Source organism: Copadichromis virginalis, unplaced genomic scaffold (genome assembly GCF_057382275.1).
Source record: "Copadichromis virginalis isolate Kocher_CV1m ecotype Utaka unplaced genomic scaffold, C_Virginalis_male_GT1.1 unmapped_scaffold_1, whole genome shotgun sequence".
NCBI lineage: Eukaryota > Metazoa > Chordata > Actinopteri > Cichliformes > Cichlidae > Copadichromis > Copadichromis virginalis.
In genome coordinates this window covers 10,536,419-10,562,516 of record NW_028188589.1, presented here as the reverse complement: position 1 = coordinate 10,562,516, position 26,098 = coordinate 10,536,419, and positions in this window count along the sequence as shown.

Below are 26,098 nucleotides of genomic sequence, written 5' to 3'. Positions count from 1 at the left end.
GCTCCATTTGCCCCCACCCGGGAAGAGCCTCAGAAAGGCAAGAAAAGGGGTCCCTATTTGCCTCCAACTCTCTCAACAACACCAACGACCAGGACAAGGGACCACAACCTTCCCCAGTCCCCCAAACCCCTGACAGGCCATCACCCTCCTCCCCCTCCCTTTCTCCCTCCCCCCCACATCTGAAATTCACTGAGGAGATGATGGAGCGGGTCAATGCTGGGCTCAGATCTACCCCCCGTCCCAATCCCTTTTTGTCCCCCATAAACCCCCCACCAGAGCGGCCAAAGGTTCGCCATCGAGCCCCACCCTCAACAGAGCAATCGAAGTCACATTGCCCAGCCTCGCCCCCCTTAGTTCCTCTTTACCACCTTCATGCTCTGTCTCCGCAGTCTGATGTGTGATGTGTGAAGGGTCCGGGCTATGAGGATTATGGCAGTGGTGACTTTTCCCAGGAGAAGCTGGGACCCTGTTTACTAGAAGGTTTTAAAATCTCTGTACTTTTAGGTGACAGAAGGAGACATGTGGCCTGGTCAAAACACAGAGAGCTGCACTCTAAAAGATCTTTAAACATAGTAAACATACCTTGTGTGCCACAGACTGCTCCCAAACACGAGGGGACAAGTTATGCCTCTAAAACACTTAAGTTGGCTTTATTAAACGTTAGATCTTTAGCTGGGAAAACATTTTTAATTAATGATTTAATCACTGAGCACAGCCTTGATTTTATGTTTTTAACTGAAACTTGGTTGGACCAAAGTAACAGTGGAGCTGTTCTCATCGAGACGACCCCTCCTAACTACAGTTTTATCAGTGAGGCCAGGGTGAGCAGGAGAGGAGGAGGGGTTGCTGTCTTATTTAATGAATCATTTCAATGTAAGCAGCTATCTCCTGGAAGTTTTCAGTCTTTTGAATATGTGGCTTTACAGCTGAAGGCCCCATCCAAAGTTGTGTTTCTTAATGTTTACAGGCCTCCCAAATACTGCACAGACTTTTTTAATGACCTCAGTGAACTGCTGTCTGTGATCTGTGTTGATTTTGACTGTGTAATTATTGCTGGGGATTTTAACATCCATGTGGACAACCCTCAGGACAAAGGGACTAAAGACCTGAGTAACACTCTGGGCAACTTTGGGCTGACTCAGCATGTAACAGAGGCCACACATAATAGAGGACACACTCTTGACCTACTGATCTCCAAAGGCCTGAGCATTTCAAAGGTTACTGTGTCTGATGTGGGCCTGTCTGATCATTACTGTGTTTTCTTTGAAAGTAAAATCTCAGCCCACACAAATATATCAACAACAGTGATCACAAAACGGTGTATAACTGAACACAGTAGTGCAATTTTTAACCAGGTCTTCCCATTAACACCTGACCTGTCCAGAGGGTCAGTCAATGAGCTCGTCAATAGCTTCAATGCTAACATGTTAAATGTAATGGACACCATTGCTCCCATTAAGGTGAAGGTTATCTCTGGAAGGAAAAAGTCTCCATGGAGAAACTCCACACTGGTGAAAAATGAAAAAAGAGAGTGTAGGAAAGCTGAGCGCAGATGGAGAAAAACAAACCTCCAGGTTCATTATGACATTTATAAAGAGAAACTTCACAATTATAATTTACAACTGAGGAGTGCAAGGAGGTCCTACTTCTCTGACATCATCACTAAAAACAGCCATAATGCTCGGGTCTTATTTTCTACAGTTGACAGGCTAACAAACCCTCCTGTGCCAGTGGCAGCTGAACTTCATTCGACCATGGCCTGCAATGACTTTGCCAAATTCTTCACAGAAAAAATCCAAAAAATTAGACAAGCAATTGGTACATCAACAGCAGATCCAGGATATGTACTGTGTCCACCAAAAAACTGTTTAAACACCATGAAACAGTTTCAACCTATTAACAGCAAAGACCTGAGGACATCTTAGGTCAACTGAACTCCTCCTCCTGCTGTTTAGATGTCCTGCCAACAAGTTTTTTCAAAAAGGTCTCAAAGACTTTAGAGTCAGACCTGTTACAGATCGTCAACTTTTCTTTATTATCTGGTGTGTTTCCAGAATCACTAAAAACTGCTGTAATCAAACCTATACTGAAAAAGGACAATCTTGACAAGACACAAATGAACAACTACAGGCCGATCTCAAATCTCCCATTTTTAAGTAAGATCATTGAAAAAGCAGTTTCTCAACAGCTCAATTACTTCTTAAAACAGAATAATTGCTACGATGCCTTCCAGTCAGGTTTTAGACAGAACCACAGCACTGAAACCGCTCTGACCAAAGTGTTTAATGACATATGTCTGAATACAGACAGTGGAAAAATGTCAGTCCTAGTTTTACTGGATCTCAGTGCAGCATTTGATACAGTTGACCACAACATATTACTCAAACGACTGGAGAACTGGACAGGTCTTTCAGGAACTGTACTAAACTGGTTCAAAACATACTTAGAAAACAGGAAATACTTTGTATCAATAGGTAACTTCACATCTGAGCAGACAAGTATCACATGTGGAGTTCCCCAAGGTTCCATCTTGGGACCCCTTCTGTTTAACATTTACATGCTCCCACTGGCACAGATTATAAACAACAACAAAATAAACTATCACAGCTATGCAGATGACACACAAATATATATCACAATGTCACCAGGAGACCAAGGCCCTGTGCATGCTCTTGGTAAATGCATTGAGGAAATCAATGACTGGTTGTGCCACAATTTTCTCCAGCTAAACAAAAACAAAACTGAGGTAATAGTCTTTGGCGCCAAAGAAAAACGATTACAGGTCACCAGAGAACTTCAATCTATACATCTAAAAACCACAAACCAGGCGAGAAATTTGGGTGTAGTGATGGATGCAGACCTAAACTTAGAAAAACACATTAAGACAATAACAAAGTCAGCTTACTATCACCTCAAGAATATTTCAAGGATAAAAGATCTGATGTCTCAACAGGACCTGGAAAAACTAGTCCATGCATTCATCTTTAGTAGGCTTGATTACTGTAACAGCATCTTTACAGGTCTACCTAAAAAAATCAGTCAGACAACTACAGCTCATTCAGAACTCTGCTGCTCGAGTCCTCACTAAGACCAAAAAAGTGGACCACATCAGTCCAGCTCTGAGGTCTTTACACTGGCTGCCTGTCCGTCAGAGGATAGACTTTAAAGTTCTGATGCTGGTCTATAAAGCTCTGAATGGTTTAGGACCAAAATACATCAGTGACCTCCTGACCCAGTATGAGCCTTCCAGATCCCTCAGGTCATCTGGATCCGGTCTTTTATCAGTTCCCAGAGTCAGAACCAGACACGGAGAAGCTGCATTCAGCTTTTATGCTCCTTATATCTGGAACAAACTCCCAGAAAGCCTCAGATCAGCTGAAACACTCAGTTTATTTAAATCCAGGTTGAAGACTCACCTGTTCTCAGCTGCATTTGAATAAAGCACCAAATCCACACTTTAAGCTTAAATTTCAAAACTTACATTTAACTACTGATTTTATCTACTGTTCTGATTTTATCTGTTTTGATTTTATATACTGTTTTGTTTGTTTGTTTGTTAATTAGTTAGTTAGTTTATTTGCTTGTTTTAATCAATTTTAAATCATGCTTTTTATTTGTTTCTGTTCCTAATGTCTCTGTAAAGCACTTTGAATCACCTTGTTGTTGAATTGTGCTATACAAATAAACTTGCCTTGCCTTGCCTATTAGATTGATCAGTATTGCTGAACTATGAAATATTTTTTTTGTATACAGGTATAACAGAATAGTTTTAGTGTAGTTGTTGTTTTAAACTTGATTATGAACTTGCAGACTTTCAAAATGCAGCAAGATATTTAAAAAACAGTTTTGTTGATTAAAAAACACTATATCGGATTCATATCAGTATCGGCAGATATCCAAATTTATGATATCGGTATCGGACATAAAAAAGTGGTATCGTGCCATCTCTAATTTATAATAAAGGTCAATCAAATGGACCAATATGGCAAGGCCATGATGATCCACTTGGTAAAATAAATCCGCTTGGCATTTTTCTTGGCCTTAAGACAACAATTCTGATGGCTAAAGACCCAACGGGACAAAAAAAATAAATAAATAAAAGATCTGGCGTTTGGAACTATTTTGGTTTTCATGTGACGTATGACCCTGAAGGTAAGCGTGTCATGGACTAAAGTAAAACAGTATGTTGGATGTGCCACGCAATGCTCAATTACATGGGTGGGAACTAGTGTGTCAGCGCAGTTGGCTCGTTAACGTGTTGGCCGTCTAGCCCCACGCACGGGGCGATCAGGGGTAGCTCGTTAACGGAGATTTGCCGTGTTGTGGTGTTAACATCATTTCAACGAGATTAACGCTGACAGCACTAGTGGGAACACAACGAATATGACTGCACATTTACGCCGACATCATCCTAGTGCAAAGACAAGTGGAAGCAGACAAAAACAACAAGCATGCATGCTACAAACTTTACCCGAGTCATTTAGACAGCCGTTAGCACAGGATTCTCCTTATGGGGACCTGATATGTTTAATATTGTGGCGAGCTCAGACAAGGAGGAGACTGAGGTGTCGTTTGGTCTTGCTTCCCGTGAGCTAGCCAGGGAGCACAGCCGTTTATTAACATCTGCAGAAGAACACTGCCGCTAGCTAACTGCTCAGCGCGGCAACCGCACAGCAACAACAACACACAGGGCGCCCTCTGACCCCGGAAGGACACACCATCGCAGCGAGAGGGCGTCACCCGTCACTATGGCAACATAAACAAAACATAACTGTACAAACAGAACCCCGACCAGCCCTGACCCGCTACATAGCCCCAACCTAAGGGGTCAGTCGTCCCCGACGACCCCATTACCCCACACAAAGTCCTGCAAATGTCCAGGTGCCTTCTTTTGGCGCACCAGCCGGTCACGACCGGCGGGGGGAAAGTCACTCGGGTCAGAACATGGGGTGCCACCATCATCCCACTTCTGACACCAATGTGGCGAGCTCAGACAAGGAGGAGACGGAGGTGTCGTTTGGTCTTGCTTCCCGTGAGCTAGCCAGGGAGCACAGCCGTTTATTGACATCTGCCGAAGAACACTGCCGCTAGCTAACTGCTCAGCGCGGCAACCGCACAGCAACAACAACACACAGGGCGCCCTCTGACCCCGGAAGGACACACCGTCGCAGTGAGAGGGCGTCACCCGTCACTATGGCAACATAAACAAAACATAACTGTACAAACAGAATCCCGAACAGCCCTGACCCGCTACAATATGCTGCTGAGAATATAGCCCAGAAGAAGCGTATAGTATAGCTTTTATTTTGGAAAGAGCCATTTCTCTGTAATAAACTCTCTTTTCCAAAGATGAGTGATTCCTCAATCAGATACAGGGCTTGCAAAATTGCTAGTCCGATGTCCTGGGGCTAGCGATTTTTCCAGTCGGGCTACCAAAATCTATCTCTTCCCTGCCCGTCGGGCTATTGTAGGAAGGAAAAATATATGTCAATGCTTTTGCATTCTTTCAGAAATGTAGCTGGGTAATTATGTCATTGGCATCGGTGAGCCACTGTCAATATGTGACATATTGAAATCGCGTTTGAATTTGCGCTTGTTTTTTGCTTTCACTTTGCAATCGCGCGAACTGTGTATAGAGAGCGACAGCACTGATCTGTGAGTGGTGATAATTTGTGCACCAATTCCTCTGACATCATCTTATCAATCGTTAGCTTACTATGCAAACATGACAAGTGAAATCTCCCGCAGCTTAAACATGTGAGAGGTTGATCGCGCAGATAATCACTGAGCGTTATGTGTGTGTGTGTGTAAAAGCAGCAGGATATATATTTTAGTTCTGCTGAGCCAAATAAGACAGGTCAGGGTGAAGAAGTGACAGCCAAAGAAAAGTTTACCACAAAACGGAAAAGTTATGACAAATCAGACTATAAGGCAAAAAGAAAGTGCAGCTTTATGGTTTCATGGACAAAAGAATTTCTGTGGCTGCAATATGATGAGCTATATAACCGGGGCTGCACATAAGTGGTCCGCAGGTGCGCATTCGCTGTCCAAAAAAAAAAAAAAAAACGCGCACAAGATATGAAGTTGCAATGCGTGTTTGCATACATACAGTGGGGCAAAAAAGTATTTAGTCAGCGACCGATTGTGCAAGTTCCCCCACCTAAAATGATGACAGAGGTCAGTAATTTGCACCAGAGGTACACTTCAACTGTGAGAGACAGAATGTGAAAAAAAAATCCATGAATCCACATGGTAGGATTTGTAAAGAATTTATCCGTAAATCAGGGTGGAAAATAAGTATTTGGTCACCTCAAACATGGAAAATCTCTGGCTCTCACAGACCTGTAACGTCTTCTGTAAGAAGCTTTTCTGTCCCCCACTCGTTACCTGTATGAATGGCACCTGTTTGAACTCATCATCTGTATAAAAGACACCTGTCCACAGCCTCAAACAGTCAGACTCCAAACTCCGCCATGGCCAAGACCAAAGAGCTCTCGAAGGACACCAGGAAAAGTATTGTAGACCTGCACCAGACTGGGAAGAGTGAATCTACAATAGGCAAGCAGCTTGGTGTGAAGAAATCAACTGTGGGAGCAATCATCAGAAAATGGAAGACATACAAGACCACTGATAATCTCCCTCGATCTGGGGCTCCACGCAAGATCTCATCCCGTGGGGTCAAAATGATCATGAGAACGGTGAGCAAAGATCCCAGAACCACACGGGGGGACCTGGTGAATGACCTGCAGAGAGCTGGGACCAAAGTAACAAAGGTCACCATCAGTAACACACTACAACGGCAGGGAATCAAATCCCGCAGTGCCAGACGTGTTCCGCTGCTGAAGCCAGTGCATGTCCAGGCCCGTCTGAAGTTTGCCAGAGAGCACATGGATGATACAGCAGAGGATTGGGAGAATGTCATGTGGTCAGATGAAACCAAAGTAGAACTTTTTGGTATAAACTCAACTCGTCGTGTTTGGAGGACGAAGAATACTGAGTTGCATCCCAAGAACACCATACCTACTGTGAAGCATGGGGGTGGAAACATCATGCTATGGGGCTGTTTTTCTGCCAAGGGGACAGGACGACTGATCCGTGTTAAGGACAGAATGAATGGGGCCATGTATCGTGAGATTTTGAGCCAAAACCTCCTTCCATCAGTGAGAACTTTGAAGATGAAACGAGGCTGGGTCTTCCAACATGACAATGATCCAAAACACACCGCCCGGGCAACAAAGGAGTGGCTCCGTAAGAAGCATTTGAAAGTCCTGGAGTGGCCTAGCCAGTCTCCAGACCTCAACCCCATAGAAAATCTGTGGCGGGAGTTGAAAGTCCGTGTTGCTCGGCGACAACCCCAAAACATCACTGCTCTCGAGAAGATCTGCATGGAGGAATGGGCCAAAATAGCAGCTACTGTGTGTGCAAACCTGGTAAAGACCTATAGTAAACGTTTGACCTCTGTTATTGCCAACAAAGGTTATGTTACAAAGTATTGAGTTGTATTTTTGTTATTGACCAAATACTTATTTTCCACCCTGATTTACCAATAAATTCTTTACAAATCCTACCATGTGAATTCATGGATTTTTTTTTCACATTCTGTCTCTCACAGTTGAAGTGTACCTCTGGTGCAAATTACTGACCTCTGTCATCATTTTAGGTGGGGGAACTTGCACAATCGGTGGCTGACTAAATACTTTTTTGCCCCACTGTAAGATTTTCTGGAGGAGGACAGACATTTGTTTAGAACTCTTAAAGATGTCGAAGAAGCAAGCTCCTTTAAGCAATTACTTTGGTGTTCCTCCACCTCCAAAGAAATGTCAGAAGGAGTCCGAACCACAAAAGAAGCACGTATTCTCGGAAAAGTGGTTGCAGGAGATGAGCTGGCTTCAAACAAATGATGAACGCACAGAGATGTGGTGCGGAATGTGCCGTGAAAATCCCACTCTAGCGGACAAAAACACTGCCTTTTATATGGACGCAAACGCGCGCTGCAACTTCTTATCTGGTGCGTGTCTTTTATTTTGACAGCGAATGCGCACATCCGGACCACTTATGTGGACCCGTGTAAATAACATAATGTTCTGCCGGGTGTGTCGTTGGTTTTCTTTCAATTGCTGAGTCAACAAGCGCCTTTGTTACTGGGACCAGTCATTCTAAGAAAGGCCCCCATTAGAACCCATGAGAAATGCAAGAAATGCATTATTGCTCAGTCTGCAATATCTTTCCCAGAACAAACACCAATTGCAAATAACATACTAAAAATAAACCTGAAAAAATCTGTTTAGAACAGCGTACTATGTTGCAAAGAGTGAACTACCACTGGCACAATTTAGCAGTCTTTGCAAAGTTCAAAAAGCAAATGGCCTTGATCTTGGTTCCACTTGTTCTTACCCGTGACTTCAGTGGAAATTTCAAATTCAGGATCTGACACAGACTGATTCATGTCCTACAGAGTTCTTACAAGTTCATAGAAATTTCTGTTCAATTAGAACCAAGTATTTGAGTTGATGATTGTAATTTTTATACAATGTTGTAATTTGTTTTTCAACAATTTTTTCAACAATATTGTAAAGGAAACAAAACATCAATCAAAAAATTGCTTTCTTTTTTATTCTACTTACATTTATTTTGGGCTACCAAAAACTGAAGAGTCCCTGCCCGAAGGGCTACCAGGGATTTTGAAATTTTGAGAGCCCTGAGATATATTTATTTTTTAAATTACTTTTGTTTCAGCAACATTAAATTTAAAAACTGTACTTTTGAGTTAAAATATATATTTACAAGTTTAATAAATGACAAATTAAAAAGGCATGAACATTTTTTGTATCGAAAAAATATCGAACCGAACCGAACCGTGAATTTTGTGTATCGTTGCACCCCTAATAAATACATACCTTACAGTAGCTGCACTTGTAGAGTCTCTTTCTGGTGTGGATCTGTTGGTGTCGTCTCAGGTGATGTGGAGATTTAAAAGTCTTCTCACACAGGTCACATTGATAAGGTCTCTCCTCAGTGTGGGTAAACATGTGTCGTTGTAAGACTGCGTCTGTTGTAAACTGTTTGCCACACTGTTCACAGCAGTACACATCATGTCCGGTGTGAATGCGTAGGTGTGTATTTCGGCTCCCTCTCTGGCTGAAAGTTTTTCCACAGATGTCACAGCTGTATGCCTTAATTCCAGAGTGGGTAACTAGATGCCTCTGTAAACTGCTACTTTGAGTAAAAGCTCTGCCACACTGATCACAGCTGTGCACTTTAACTCCACTGTGGATGAGTTGGTGTGTTTTTAGGTAACCCTTCAAGGAAAAAGACTTTCCACACTGTTCACAGCTGAACGGTCTCTCTCCAGTGTGGATGACCTGATGCTGTTTTAGTGAAGCCTTCAGAGTAAACTCCATCCCACACTCGTCACAGCTGTATGCCTTAATTCCAGAGTGGGTAACTAGATGCCTCTGTAAGCTGCTACTGTGAGTAAAAGCTCTGCCACACTGATCACAGCTGTGCACTTTAACTCCACTGTGGATGAGTTGGTGTTGTTTTAGGTAACCCTTCAAGGAAAAAGACTTTCCACACAAGTCACAGCTGAACGGTCTCTCTCCAGTGTGGATGACCTGATGCTGTTTTAGGTAACCCTTCTCAGTAAAACCCTTCCCACACTCGTCACAGCTGTATGCCTTAATTCCAGAGTGGGTAACTAGATGCCTCTGTAAGTGGCTACTGTCAGTAAAAGCTCTGCCACATTGATCACAGCTGTACGCTCTAACTCCACTGTGGATGAGTTGGTGTCTTGTTAGGGAACCCTTCCTGGAAAAAGACTTTCCACACAAGTCACAGCTGAACGGTCTCTCTCCAGTGTGGATGACCTGATGCTGTTTTAGTGAAGCCCTCACAGTAAAACCCTTCCCACACTCGTCACAGGTGTGTTTTTTCTCTCCCTTTCTTCTGTGAGGTTTGTCGGCCTCCTGAGAGCGCTGACTTCTGGCTCCATGTTGGTCCTGCAGTGACAGAGATACAAACAGAGGCAGTGAGTGAAATGCAGTCGTGGAACAAACTCAACCTTCAAACTCCATTAACACTAGTTTTAAACCTGAAGGTGGAGCGTGGCACCAAACACCTTAAAGGTCTCTTATCCCCACCTGCTGGTAGTTCTAACACATTACATCCAACCTGCTGTTAACCCTTTAAGACCTACCATAGAACCAAGTCCGCCAGAGCTTATATTATATTTTTACATGCTGTGGAGCCATTTTTGGGAGCATTTCAAGTTGCTATACATCAATACAACCATTATAGCCCAGATTTTAATAATATGTATTCATTAAGTGCATAGTAATTACATAAATTGCAAAAAAGTGCAATAAACTACAAAAAAATTGAAAATCGTTTTTGATTTTTTAACATATTTGTAGTTAGAGAAATTTAAGAGGCTTATCCCTCAAAACTGTAAATACAAAAAAGTTGCACAAAATAGTTTCCCACCACAGGAAATTTATTTTGAGTGTCTTCATAGTTTTATTTTTGAAATACACCAATTTTTATACACTGCAGGAAAAACGAAAATAAATATTATACTGCAAATTTGCAAAAAAGCAGCATATGCATCAAAATAAACTATTTCCAGCAGTGCAATATGAGTCCTAAGCATCCCAGAAACGACACAGAAAGTCATAAAGTCAAAGATAACTTTTAAAAAGAGCAGTATAGGCCCTGAGGCCCTGATCGCAAAAAAGACTACATTACCGCGAAAATGACGTCACTTCCGGTTTCGGGCAGGTAATGGCGGAAATGCAAAAGTTCGCGCTGACGTCTATTCCAACGTAGGAAGTGTTTTGAACAGCTGATCTTATCGGTAAAGCGTGTTTCTGGAATATTATGTTTTTGTTCCTGCAAGCGCTTTTTATGCAGTTTTTGCAAAGCTTTATGTGGAAGGAAACCGTGACCTAGGACAAGCTGATGGCATCAGATTTAAGTACAACTCCGGTTTCATATGCAAAAAAAATTTTTGCGCTAGCTTACATGGTTGCAGTGCTACCGGGATTTAAAAATAGTTACGCATAACAGAGCGTTCCCGCTCCGATCGGCTCTAAAGGGTTAAAGATAATTCATGACTGTTCAAACACTAAAATCATGCACACACACACACACACACACACACACACACACACACTGTTTTATAATTTAGATTATTTTGTTGTTTCCTATTACATATTTCTATAATTTGTATAGATTTATACAGAATTATTCAGTGATAATAAATCCTATGTTTGTTTATTCTAAAGGAACCCTGTTAGCTTCCACAACAGATGTTGCTCGTCTTCTGTCAAATACTCACATAAAATATTACACAATAAAGTGGATTCAAGATACCCACATAATTTCACTCTTACATCCACAGTGAGGTTTCACAATTGTTCAAATATAAGCAATCAATAATAAGCAATCAATAATAATAATATTTCTCTGTCAGCCTTCTCGGTTACGAATCGTCTTCTGCTCCTCTGTCATGCGGCGTCCCACAGGGCTCAATTTTAGGGCCACTGCTCTTTTCACTGTATCCATTGCCTCTGGGTTCTATCCTTAGAAGGCATGGGATCTCATTTCATTGTTATGCCGATGACTGCCAACTTTATTTGCCACTAAAACACAAGGATGGCATCTCCATAAAACCTCCCTTGACATGTCTAGATGACATTAAAGCTTGTTTGGCTCTAAACTTTTTAAATTTTAATGAAAAGAAAACAGAGCTGTTGGTGTTTGGACCCAGTGGTCCCTGTGAGTCCTCCTCTATTGTTTTAGGATCCCTGGAAGTCTACTTTAAATCTGTTGTTACTGACCTTGGTTTTAAGTTGGACAGTGATTTTAAATTGGACAACCAAATCAGAGCAGTGGTGAAGTCCAGTTTTTATCATTTAAGGCGACTGGCAAGAGTAAAATCTTTTCTTTCGAGGCAGCACCTTGAAACAGTGATCCATGCTTTTATTTCTTCCCGCCTGGACTACTGTAACTCACTTTATGTGGGGGTCAGTCAGTCATTGCTCTCACGTCTGCAGCTGGTTCAAAATGCGGCTGCACGACTCCTAACAGGAACTTAAAAAAGAGAGCATATAACCCCCGTGCTAGCCTCTCTGCACTGGCTGCCTGTGTCTTTTAGAGTTCATTTTAAAATTCTTATGTTTGTTTTTAAATGCCTTCACAGTCTTGCCCCGCCTTACCTCTCTGAGCTTCTTCATCTCCACACACCCTGTGGGTCTCTCAGGTCAGCTGACCAGCTGCTCCTGGAGGTACCGAGATCCAGGAGGAAGCTCAGAGGGGGCGGGGCCTTCTCTATTGTGGCTCCAAAGTTATGGAATGATTTGCCCATGCATGTTAGAGAGGCCCCTTCACTGTCCACTTTTAAATCACGTCTTAAAACCCACTTTTATTCCTTGGCTTTTAACCTCAGTGAGACTTAGTTTCTCTTTTAATTGAAGTAGTTATTTAATTAATGATTTCACTCTTCTTTTATTTGTGTTTTATTTATGGCTCATGTAATTTTATTTTACAGTTCCAATGTACAGCACTTTGTGTCAGCTGTGGTTGTTTTAAAGTGCTTTATAAATAAAGTTGATGATGTTGATGATGAATATCAATAACATTGAGGCACATTACACAAATTTCAAAAACAAATCATGTCTTACAATATTTACAACAACTAAAAGCTCTGTAAATCGGCTTTTAAGTGTTCATTGAAGTTTTTAATAATTCTCTAATTTTTTAAGGCAACTTATTCCACTTAAAAGTTGCTCTAAATGTAACAGTTTTACAAAACGTTACTTTTAACTCGAGCATTTACTAAATTGCAGTTTGTTGAAAACTGTGTAATATGATGATGTATTTCATCTGGATACTGCAGCTGAGCAGAATAAATGTGGTGTGTTTAACAGAATTGCTTTCTTTAGAACTACAAGTAAGCCATAGAATATTTTAGCCTGTACAGGAAGCCAAGAAAGGTTATTATGCATTTGATCAATATTAGTATAGTATGAACATCTTCACACTAATCTGGACGCCTTATTCTGGACTAACTGAAGTCTGTTAAGATCTGTCTTATTAGCTGCTGACCAAATGATTGAACAATACTCCAGATGAGACATTACTAGTGCATTAATGACATCTTTCATAATGAAGAAGTGATACACAAAGAGCATTTCATAGCCATAGCTATGCCTTGTCGGCAGAGTTATGTGACATTAGTGATGTTTGTACTTTCAGCGTTAACTTGGTTTTAAAGCCTTTAAAATATACGCCGTTCAATAGTCGACCTTAATCTGACAGAGAATGTGATGATTTTGTGGATAATTAAAGTCAGTCATATATCCACAAACACAACAAGCTGAAAGTCAGTGATGCTGCTCGGTTTGCAGCCCTGAACATCACGGCACAAGCAGGATTCACTGCACTGTTAATGTTAGCTGTGTTATATTGCTGCCTCTGTTCGGTGGTGTCGAGCCAAACGCACTTTAACGTGTGTTTGAACGAGCTGACGGTTCACTCGTTAAGCTGAAAGAAAGATGCTTTAATCACAGCAGTCACACATGTGTCCACTGCACCATCTGGAACTCTTCTTGTTTACACTCGTAATAACACAAACACTAAATCCTGCTTCTCTGGTGCTGTTGTGTAGCAGTGTGTACACCTGAGACTGTCACCTGTCTGTCTGTCCTGCACTCTCTCTGTTTCTTTCTCTCTGATTGTGGAATAAAAGTATGAACATGTGTTTATAAGTTACACTTGTGTTTGAATCCTGCAGCTTATCACACATTTGATTTCCATGTGTGACGACTGCAAGTGTCCAGAGTGAGGACAGACTGAGGGAGCCACTGCTGCACATCATCTGTGAGGCTTTGCAGCCCTGATGATCCACCAGGACAAACTCAGCAGTGTGTGAGGAAGAGGAGGAGGGAGAGCCAGCAGCAGCTGACAGATGGAGAGAATAGACAGACTGTTCCCTGTTTGTGAAGGACTGCTAGGAAAGTTTAACATAACTGTCTGTCCTGAATCAGTGTTGGTCAAGTTACTTGAAAAAAGTAATCAGTAACTAATTACTGATTACTTCCCAAAAAAGTAATCCCGTTACTTTACTGATTACTTTTTTTCAAAAGTAATTAATTACTTAGTTACTTAGTTACTTTTTAAAAACACGATTCTACATAATCCATCATATAAAATGTAATCAAATGGAAAAGTCTCTTTTTTTAAACTTGTTTTATTAGTTTTAATCTAAACTTTATGCATCAAGCAAAAATTTAATTATATGCAACATTCTCTGACTGGAAGAAATTAGTTTAACATTGAAACCTATTTTCTGCACATTCCAGCACATAAAATAAAATATTTTTTGTGTTTACACTCAGTCTTTCAAATAGATGCAAGTAAAACACAGCAGAACATAAATAAAGTCAAAGACTCAGCGGTCCTGTTGCTCTATTTTCACCTGTAAAGCAGGAGTTGGGTAGGCGGAGGTTTACCCTGGTGCAGGTGTGCCGCGGTCAGTGGAAGAATCCGCGAGTTTCTCTGTGAGTTTCCCATTACGTCGTTGCGCACTTGGTGCTTGCTTGGAAGTTTAGGGGTTTTTTTCCGCTGTAAAAAGAAGTTTTCTTCCCACGCACGATGGACGCTAATGTTTTTGTCACTTCTTATGGAATCAAACTCAAAGTAAGGTCAGTACTTCCACGCTTTAAACGCTGCACGCTCATACTCTCTCCCACAATCGATATATGATCCAATGTTGATCTCCACACAGCTGTTGTCACTAACGGCGCACTCGCTTACGTCACTGTCGTGAGACATTCTCGCAAAGAAATCACGGTTTTAGTAACGCAGCGTTCCTACGGGAAAGTAACGGTAATCTAATTACCGTTTTTGCAATAGTAATCCCTTACTTGGGTTACAAGTAACGCGTTACTGCCCATCTCTGGTCCTGAATCAGTCTTATTAGGTAATGTTCAAATAATGTGATCATCCCAGTGTTTTCAGTGTGGGAGAAAGTACTCAGGGCCTTCAAGTTACACACTATGAAAGGCAGCAACAAGTTTAATGTTCAGAAACCTAAAGTCTGTATCAGCAGCAGAATGGAGCTAAAAATAAATGTTGGTTTCAGTTCTATGAAGCTTTGAGTATTTTGGATCAGTAGCTGCTGTGTTTGTTGCATCACATTGCTGTAACTGTTTATATGCTTTATATATTCTGAGCTAAGTTGATCTATAGTGTTACATCATATTCTATAAGGATGTTATGTGTTTGTAGACTTTCTGCCCAGTTTGACCCATTTAGCAGAAGTCAGCCTGTTTAAGGCTCTGATATCTATTCTGTGTGACTTACAGCAGTTATGACATGGTCTGATTTTCTCACCCAATAAAGGAATATTTCATATATCAGTCTACTCTTCATTCTATCAGACACAGTTATCACAGCTCCTACATTTGCTTTTTACACATATATGTAAGCATTGAGCCACATTTAGTACCAACATATTAAATGAACAATATTTGTCCCTTATATATGATACATCTATATACACACTGTCACAGATACTTGTCTGTGAGTGAAGTGATTAATATAATAACTATAATATTGGCCATATTATATTTACATTACCACAGTGAGATGACTTTAGTCTCATGAACAACATCAGCTAATTGTTATTTACAGCTAATCTTAAACGACTGTTCAGCACAGAAATGAAGCCCAACAATCATGTTTCACAGTCCTGTGGTCTCAGCCTCAGATACTCATCAAATCACACAGAGCTCATGTAGAAACAAATGAACTAAATATGTTCTCCTTCATTTCTGTCAAACAAAGCTGTATGAAACGTTTCCAGCTGTTAGTATCATGGTTGCTAGGCAACCTGGGCAGCGCGACGGAGGCTAGACGTCCCATTTCACGAGCCTACGAGCCTCGCACTTCGGCCTTAGCGGTCTTTGAGTACGCGGCCCTTGAGGACTTTAAAGCTGCAGAACCTGAATCGGGATACAGCCATGATGATCTCCAGCCTCGTGCTCGCCAACATTCTCACCTGAGTTAAGAAGACGATCACTGAAATGGTCTCAGCAGCTCCTTTGATGACAGCAATGAAATGCAGCGGTAAGGCTTTTTGGGGATTAAGTTCGTTTTCATGGCAAAGAAGGACGATGCAGTTCATCTGATCACTCCTCATAACATTCTGGAGTGCAGGCAAAATGCTATTATAAAAACTTAAGCAGCAACTTCTCCAGGTTCCAATATTTATGCAATTCTCAAACCTTTTGGCCACGACTGTATAACCTCTTCTGAAGTTTAGTGGATATTATACATGGTTATGCTCAGGATGTGTCGGCCAGTTTCCACTGGAAACGCCTTTTGGTTAAACTGTCAGCGAGGAATTTGCATTTGCACTGTTACATTTTTATATAACTTTAATGCACATAAACAACAGCTGCTTGTTTCAGTGAAAATACATTGATGGGTTTTTAATAAAGTTGTGCAGCTGTAAAGTATTTTGTCTGGTGTCAATTCTATCGTCAGCTACATCGTTATGGCAAATGTTCAAATGTATATGGTGATAAATATCTTTGGTCATATGGTCCTGCTCTGTCTGTCACCTTCTGTGTTGAGCTCATTGTTTCCTCTGTAGTGGCTGAGCTGAGTCCAAGTAGCTGAAAATGTTCCTCTGCTGCTCCGTCAGACTCTCCTCCTCCTGCTGATCAGCTGGGACACAAAACAGATCTTTGTTAGGCTCCACACTGCACTGAAGAGTCAAAGTGTCTCATATGTTCATCTGACAAGTAAAAGAACACATTTTTGTTTCCCGAGGTGGGCAACTTGTTGGAAACAAACACAAAAGGTTTGAGCACTGATACCTGCCATTGCTGGCATTGAAAGATGCAACGCCAGCAATGTGGATTGTCAAGACTCAAACCAATCATCAAGCAAAGACAACAGGGATCAAATGTACCGCATTTTGATCCGGGACGTACTCTGCATGAAAACAAGCGCTCACTCTTCCTGCTCAACAAATGACAAGGGCGGAGCCTTATACCACGTGATACAGCAGCTGTGCCGTGTGATGCTAAAATTAGCAGGGAAAAAACCACGGAGAGCACGTCAGGGATGACGAGAAAGTGACAGGAGAAAATCCGTCCCGGTCAACCACCCAAACATCAATAACGGGAACCTTATACAGCGCTGCCCTATACACGTCGAACTCCCGCAGGCACAAAGACATCACGGAGGCTATCACTTATCACCTGACCAAAGATATGGCTCCATCAACACTGTGCAAAGCGAGGGATTTAGGAAAACGATCAACACCCTAGACAAACGCTACACAGTGCCGTCCCGCAACTATTTTTCTATTGTTGCACTACCTGCTCTGTACACGCAGCGTCGAGCAACGGTGGAGACGGAATTTCAAGCAGGACAACATTTTGCTGCAACAACAAAACGTGAGACATTTGTTGTTTTATGTTTATTTATTGTTATGACAGAATCATGATCTCAATTCTAAGCCAAAAAATCGTGATTCTCATTTTATGCAAAATCGTGCAGCCCTAACATTAACACAAAACTATTGTTTCACCAGAGAAACACACATGAAGAGAGAGAGAGAGACAATAACAGCTACCAAACAGTCGTCATAATTCGTCACACAATGAGAAAAGGACAAATCAACAAGTAACAATGACTAATTAATATTAAAATCTGTAACATAATGTATTGTTTGGAGTTTAGTCTGATTGGTTCAGGATGACCTGCCATTATCCAATCACACGTCTGCTTACCTGCATCTTTTCTCTTTTTTCTAACCTGAGCACCTGATGGCTTTGAACTTTTGTTGTCCATCTTCCATTGGTTTGAATTTTGCGCTCCAGTACAAACACAAATCCCCCAACCCGAGGATCAGCACAATTAACCTAACAGACCTACACCTTAGTTCACAGATTCACTTTGTCTAAGGTTGATTTCTGGGATTTCACACAACCCAGGATTCAGATCGTGAATCCATGATGGGCTTGGATTTACATCATTATAAATGAAATGTGCTCTACTTGGAAGCAGCCGGCCTCGCCCCTTTTGACGGGTTGTGTGAGACTTTAAATCATCAAACTGTAAATTATAAATTTAAATTGTTATTGATCCTTTACCCCGAGTCCTAAAGTGTAGATTTATTTTCTTACTCTTCTTATATTTATTGTTTGTTTACTTGCACCGCTGTAACTGCAGCCTCGTCGTCTCGTCTCTCTATATGCTGGACTGTCTGTAGCGGAGATGACAATAAAGTTTACTTTGACTTCAGCAGCGCGCAGGCGCACCGAGGGCTCTCGCGCTCACTTTATAGAATTTAGAAAAAACATCGGTGCAGATTATAAGTCTGTATCATAATATCTGTTTGTTGTTTTTATTTTGTTTTGCGAGTTGGTTATTAGATGCCGCTCCAGCCAGCCAGAGACTCCCCGCCGCCCCGCCCTCTCCTCCCTGTGCCGCCAGCAGCAGGCGCACCTCGCAAACGGAGGGCGCCCTTACTCCCAGCAAATGGCTGATAGAAAACCGATCGGTGCCTACGAATTTCCCAATATGCGCTGGCATGACGTCGGGGAAGCATGGGTACGACCGATTATTTTATTTTTTTCTTGCCCGTGATGCCCCCCCCCCACCACGATGCATTCTATTGGTTTGCACACTTACACACACCCAGCTGTGGTTTCCTGTTTTGCTGGACTCTGGAGAGCCCCGCCTTTAACGCTCTTCTCTCACAGAGAGCAACAGAAAACTTGGAAAAACTCCAGATTGACTGAACTCAGTTCAAAGTTACCTTGACACCTTTAGATGTGAGACGTAGTGATGGTCCGCTTGAAGCTGACGCTCCGGTGCGTGTGTCAGAAAGATCAACGCGCTGCTTCAGAAGCACCGTGTCGAGGCTTGATTCGTTTGGCCAGAGTCACGTGATCAGTGACGTCTGAAGCTTCGTTTAGAACGTACCTTTTTTAAATCGAACTTTATTGAAACACAATGAGTATACAACATACAAACAGATGAAGTTTACAAAAGAACAGAACATGAACATACAGAACCAGGAGTAAAAAAAATTAGTAGGCGAAAAAAATCAACATATTGTAACGTGCAGTGGAGATGAAGCCAGCCGCGGAGGTGTGCAGGTGGATAGCGAATGAGCAACAGCTTCTGACTTTCCAAAAAGTACTCATTTATTTACAATATCAAAAATAAAAGTGCTACCTCTACCACACATTACTAAAGAGCACACTAGTCCGCGTACACACGGGAGCATCCATTACAGGAGGAGTGCGAAGAAGAACAAAAAGGGGGTGACACCAGTCGTGAGACAGGAGGCGCCGCCATGTGGTGATACACTGCATTACAATAGCAACTGTTACAATATAAATATTGTTCTGAGAGGCTTTTTGTTGGTTGAGTCTGAAATTGATTGTATGTACAATTCATATCCTTATAAAACGGCAGAAATATGGTGTTTTATTAATAAACTTACCTTTATGGATATAAAATAGCTAAAAGTATTAACAAATATTTTATAAAAAAACATTTATCATTCTTCCTGGGGAACTTAAAGAAAAAGAATAAAACATTTTCCATCGTAAAGAAAACTCCCTTAAAATATGGACAATAACAAAACTGCTAAATTCTTCCAGGATCTCTGTGTAGAGGAACCAAAAGAGATGTGCCACAGTTTCTGGATGATCCCCACAGAAAGTTCAATTAGTATTTATGTCTCTTTTAAATGTTACCATATAGTGACTGGCTGGGTAACATTTATGAAGAATTTTATAGGAGATTTCCTTCACCTTGTTCACAATTAGATATTTATGGGATCATCCAGACTGTCTTCCAGGTGATATCTGGAACATGTCGGTTCCAGTAAGATATTCTATATATGGGAGAGACATGATATCTTCTTGGAATAAACTACGTATTCTCTTATTGCTGTTACCAAGTTCCTGTGAAAAGCAGATTTTTCCCACTGCTGACTCAGCTGGATCAGGGAGAGTGACTGAGGCAGATATTGAGCTGTCAGTGTTTTTATATAACATTAAAGTCCCTGAGGGTATGGCACCAAGCACCATTGAGAATTCCCCAACACTGTTTGACAAGTTTGACGAGCATCTTGACTTTTGGTCTTTGGATATTAACAGTCCTGGATATGTGACTTCTTGTTTAACAGAAATGTTACAGAGAGCATTTGCAGTGCAGCCTTTAATTGGTAGTAATTCACATTTTTTTAGATTTCGACATAAAGCAGATGCCTCAGAGAAATCACTAATAACGCTAAGGGCTGGACGGATTAGATTTGCATTCTTCAAGAAGAGTGTGGTGTCATCAGCTAGCTGGCTGATGATGAGCTCCTTATCAGCTGTGCTGATTCCTTGTATAACAGGTCAAATCTCGGGGTGGAGTCTTAATCATTTTAATTGAGCTATTGCCATTCGTGTACAAGGTTTTGATAGCTTTACAGAAAAATGCCAAATTTTTCCAAAGAGTGGAAAATAAATTGATGTTCAATTGTATCAAAAGCCTTTTAAAAATCCAGGAAGAGAATGAAGCTATAGTCAGATACCAAATCAGAGTAATCAAGTAGATCTAAAACCAGTCTCATGTTCTTAGAAAGGTGTCTGTTTCTCATAAAGCCTGATTGTGTCTCATCGATAATTGTGTCCAAGAACTCTTTCATTCTGTTAGCAAGTACTAAAGCCATAATCTCATAGTCATCATTGAGCAGACAGATGGGTCTCCAATTATCAATAAGAAGTAAGTCTTTGTTTGGCTTTGGAATAAGTGTTATGAGACCCTGAGTAAGAGTAGGAGGGAGGATGTTATTCTCTACACTTCCTATGAAAAGCTGCAGTAAGAACGGAGCCAGGAGATTAGAAAATGATTCATAAAACTCTGCAGTTAAACCATCTGTGCCGGGAGATTTGTTGGCCTTAAGTGCAGAAATAGGATTACAAACGTCCTCCACAGTCAGAGGGCTGTCACAGTGACTTCTATCTTCCACAACAATAGTTTTTAGGTTTTTAATATTATTGAGAAACAGCGTTGAGACATATATATATATATTCTACTTTTCTAAATGATTGACTATTTCAATGGAGAACCTAAATGACACGGACCCGTGTTTGTTATTACATATCTCTATTTTGAATGTGACAAGTCTATCATTCCCTGTTATTCATAGGTATTCACAGAGTTTTTGGCCTTTTTTTCCTCTATAACAGTTAATTGACTCTTTACAGTGGCCTGCTATGGTTAATAATAACATGTTCAGTCATGAGTGAAATCAAAGCTTTTCTTCACTTTAGCATTTAACATTCCCAACAATATAATGTGATACCTTAATTAAAACACAGCTAATAAAACACAATTTTCTTAATGCAAACATCAGTGACTCAACATTAGCAACCAAAGGGTTCAGTCTGCAGCTCACACTCATGTGAAGCTACAGCCTCCCCCTTTAGTCTCTGTCATCCTTCTGCTCCTGCACAAACAAAGCAAGACAAAACCTCCACCCTTCTTCTACAGGCTGGGTGAATTGTTGTGGACATTCACTAATCCTAAAGTCGGCACCGTTTTTGTCTCAGTATCAAGTCAGTTAAACTTTTAGTCGTCAGTCCATCACAGTCCAGTCACATGCATACATCCACACACATTCATACCAGATATTGCTGATAATGGAGTCTCACGCGCAGCCTATTCGAGCCTCCATCACCAGCAAGATGACGTCATCATTTTAAAGGAAAACAGCTCCTTGTTTTTGGACTGGATTGACTCGCTGCAATCCTTTTAGGCTCAGGACTTCTCATGTGATCAATGTCACATATAAGTGAATTTCTCCCAAGCCCATTATAATCATGGAGAAAAACACTTTGCCACTATTTCCAGTAAGAATATTTTATAGCGCTTTAAAGTTCAACCTCTCAGGTCTGGATTAAAGAGCTGATTTGTTAAATCGGGAACTCACAAAATACCAAAATATCACCACCGCTGGATCACACCTCTCAGATGTTCTTATCTCAGTGCACTGTAACAAAAGCACAAACAAACGCAACCAATAAAATACTAATAAAGTAACAAATACTGGGGCCCATTGCAAACATGTCCAAGCATAAAACCATCTTTCTCTCTCTTAGAGAAAGAAAACAATCCAAACCTCACTGATAAAATCAACCTAGTGTCAAGCAAAACCCAAAAATCAACCAAAACTTCACCAGAAAGTTTTCCTCCCTCCCGGGACAATATTGTGCAGGAATACAGGCACCGTAACTCCTTTTGCACTGACAAAAACATGTTGGATTGACTTGATTCAATAGTGGACACTGGTTGCACACAAAGGTTTTGCTTTGGCAGAAACTTAAACAACTGAGTTAAATCAACACAACCTTTTCATATTCAGTAAAGCTGCATGTTGTGTTCATAAAACACGATTGAAACATGTTCAGATGGAGTAAGTTGAGCTCCTGGAACATTTTAATCCTTCAATTGAAATTGAATGGGTCTACAACAACCACCATCCTCCTATCTCTATCCTGGTTGCAGCAGGGCTGGGAAATAACCCTGAAGTGATAGGTTACCAGGCAGGGTACACCCTGGACAGCTCACCAGTCTATCAGATAGAAACACACAGCAGTTTACATTCATGGATAATTTAGCCCAGGACCTTCTTACTGTGGAGCAACAGCACTAACCAGCATGCCAACAATGGAGGAAATACAGGAAAGCTATGATTTCCTGTATTTGAGGCAGAATTCTTTTGTTCTTGCCCTTGACAGGTTAATCCACAATAAATAGCAACAGCATGCATGTGGTGTGTGTGTCGTTGTCTGCCTCTTATAACTCCAGTGATTTTCCTGTAGTTTGAAATCTTATGCGGTGTTGACACAATAATTTGTTGTAAACCAGGAAATTCCCAACTGTGGTAGAAAGCACAGCTTAGCCTTAGAAAATGTTCAAAGAAAAGTCGTCACTTCCTGATTTCTGCTTCACTGATAAATATTGTCACACTGGGGTTTTTGCAAATGATATCAGTGAGCACTGTGTGGCAGCTGGAGTCAGACAACTGAAGCTCCCACAATCAAGACCACAAACAGCTTTCAAAGGAGATTTGAAGCTTTTCTGGCAGCAAGCTTCATGATTTATGGGACTGGAACTGGAACAGAAACTACCTGATCACCAATGGTGAGCTGGCATGGAATTATTTTTATGACATTTTATCAAAGTTATAAATAAGCATGCCCATTAACACATAGTGAGTGAGCATGTTGTCTTCCCACGCAGTGAACAGCGGATGCTAATGTTTTTGTCACTTTTTACAGAGTCAAACTCAAAGTAAGGTCAGTGCTTCCACGCTTTAAACGCTGCACGCTCACACTCTCTCCACACTCGATAGATTATCCATTGTTCATCTGCACACAGCTGCGGTTTTAGTAACGCAGTAACGCAGCGTGCTTACGGGAAAGTAACAGTAATCTAATTACCTTTTTTGCAATAGTAATCCCTCACTTTACTCGTTTCTTGAAAAAGTAATCTGATTACTTCCCATCTCTGGTTGGAGCTGTGCACTTGTGGGTTCCACCTTGTGTACACGTTTATCTTTGCTGTGTGTACTTGTACCTCTGAGTGGAAGCTGAACTCTTGAGGTCGAGTATCGAAGCATCAGCTGTGACTTTAAAGTCCAAACAGCTCGTTCATTTGACGTGCAAATGAACGAAGGTAACGCCGTTTTCATGTGGATGTGTCACTGAGACACTTTCCACATCCACAGCTCACAAAATGGGAAAACTATAGAAGTATAACAATGAAGAAGTTACTATGTTACGGGTCCCAAGGATGAAGACCTCGATGACAAATATGTTACCTGTAAAAGCAGGTGAAGAGCAGAGTAAGGAAGACACGATGCGTCTCTGCTTTCCTCCAGAACGTGTCTGAGTCTGATTTATTTCACACAAATAAATGCTATAAAACACTAAACATGAGCTTTCAATATACTGTTCAGCTGGTTCCTCATTCACATCAATTACATTTACTTATTTCACAACATCAGTGAAATATACTCTTTTTAACTGGTTCAGTTTCTCAAGTTCACACTTCTTTCCATAACAGCTACATCCTTTTATCATATCAATAAACACATCACATTGTCTTCTGCAGTGTCTTACTGGCTAAACAGTTCTATTCAATAACAGCATTGGTAAATACATTACATTTGTTCCTGTTATGTTGTGGCAAGGATTTGTCCACCAGGGGGCAACAGTGGTTGGGGAGCTTTCAGTCTGTGGGGGCGCATGCCCCGGTTCTCTTAATAAAGAAGCAACTGTGAGCTAAACATGGTCTCCGTGGTTCCTTGGTCTTAGGATATCACATATGGCGACGAGGGTAAAAGCCAGGTTTTGCTGTGAAGTTACACCGTGCTAAGTGACTTATGAACTGAGGTTGGCAAGTGGTACAGCGCTAGCATCTGTGGGAAGTGGAGCGTAACCCTCAGTGTGGAATAATGGCTACCACTTTGGGCTCGGTGGCACCGTTCGACAGCGAGCTGCAATCCTGGGAGGAATATTGTGAGATTTTGGATTACTTCTTTGTGGCGAATGATATTAAGGAGGAGAAGAAGCGAGCGGTACTGTTGAGTTGCGTGGGCGCACAGACCTATGCCCTGATTAGGAACCTACTCAGTCCGGTCAAGCCAGGGGATCGTTCTTATGCTGAGTTGGTGGGATTGTTGAACAATCATTTTCACCCTAAGCCGAGTGAAATTGTGCAGCGGTGGAAGTTTAACACACGGAATAGAAGGCCGGAGGAAAGTGTGGGCGATTATGTAGCGGAGCTGAGGAAGCTCGCACAGGACTGTAACTTTGGTGACTCCCTGACGGTGATGCTGCGGGATCGTTTAGTATGTGGAATAAGCGACGACAGAATACAGCGCAGATTGTTAGCAGAGGATTCGCTAACATTTGAAAAGGCGCTGAAGTTTGCTCAAGCAATGGAGGCTGCTAACAGAGACATTGTGGATTTGAAGAGCATGACAGAACAGTCGCGATTCACTAAAGGATTAGGAGCCGTGAACAAGATGGAGGACGGCGGCTCGACGTCACAACAGGTTGTCAGGAAGTGCTACAGATGTGGAGGACTAAATCATGTGGCCAAGGACTGCAGGTTTGTTTCAGAAAAATGCCACAACTGTGGAAAGGTGGGACACATAAAAAGGGTTTGCCGAATGAAAATGGAACAAAAAGGAGGGCGTGGCAGACAAGGTAAACAAGCCCATTTCTTGGAAGAGGAGAATGTGGAGAGTGAGGAAGAAGGAGCTGAAATGCACCACATAAAGGCAAGTGTGACTATGTATAATGTGCATGAGGAGATTAGCATCCCAAGGGAAGAACCCATCAGACAGAAGCTAAAAGTAAATGGACAGAATGTGACATTTGAAGTAGACACAGGCTGTGGTTACACTATCATGTCGAAGGAGTCATTTAAAAAACTTTTTGAAGGCAGTAAGGCGCCCAAAGTAAGCAAGTGTGGAATCAAACTGAGAACGTATGGAGGCCACAAGGTACCCGTGTGGGGAGCAGCCCAAGTGCAGGTGGAATTCAGAGACAGTAAGAAAACACTGGATGTGGTGGTGGTTGAAGGGGCTGGAACTAGTTTGATGGGTCGGGGATGGATTAAGGCCCTCCAATTAGACTGGCAACCTGTACATAAGATAGAAGGCGGAGATGATGCCTTACAGCGGATACTGGCCAGACATGAAACAGTGTTTAAGGATGAGTTGGGAACGCTGAAGGGGTTTGCGGCAAAGATACATGTAGCTAAGGATGCTAAACCGTGCTTCTATAAGCCCCGATCAGTTCCGTTTGCTATGAAAAAGAAAGTGGAGCAGGAACTGGAGAGACTGTTGGAGGAGAAAATCATCCAACCAGTGAAATTCTCAGAGTGGGCCGCACCCATTGTACCCATACTAAAGCCAGACTCCAGCGCCAGAATTTGTGGTGACTACAAACTGACTGTTAACAAGGTGTCGCCTGTAGAACAATACCCCATTCCACGAATGGAG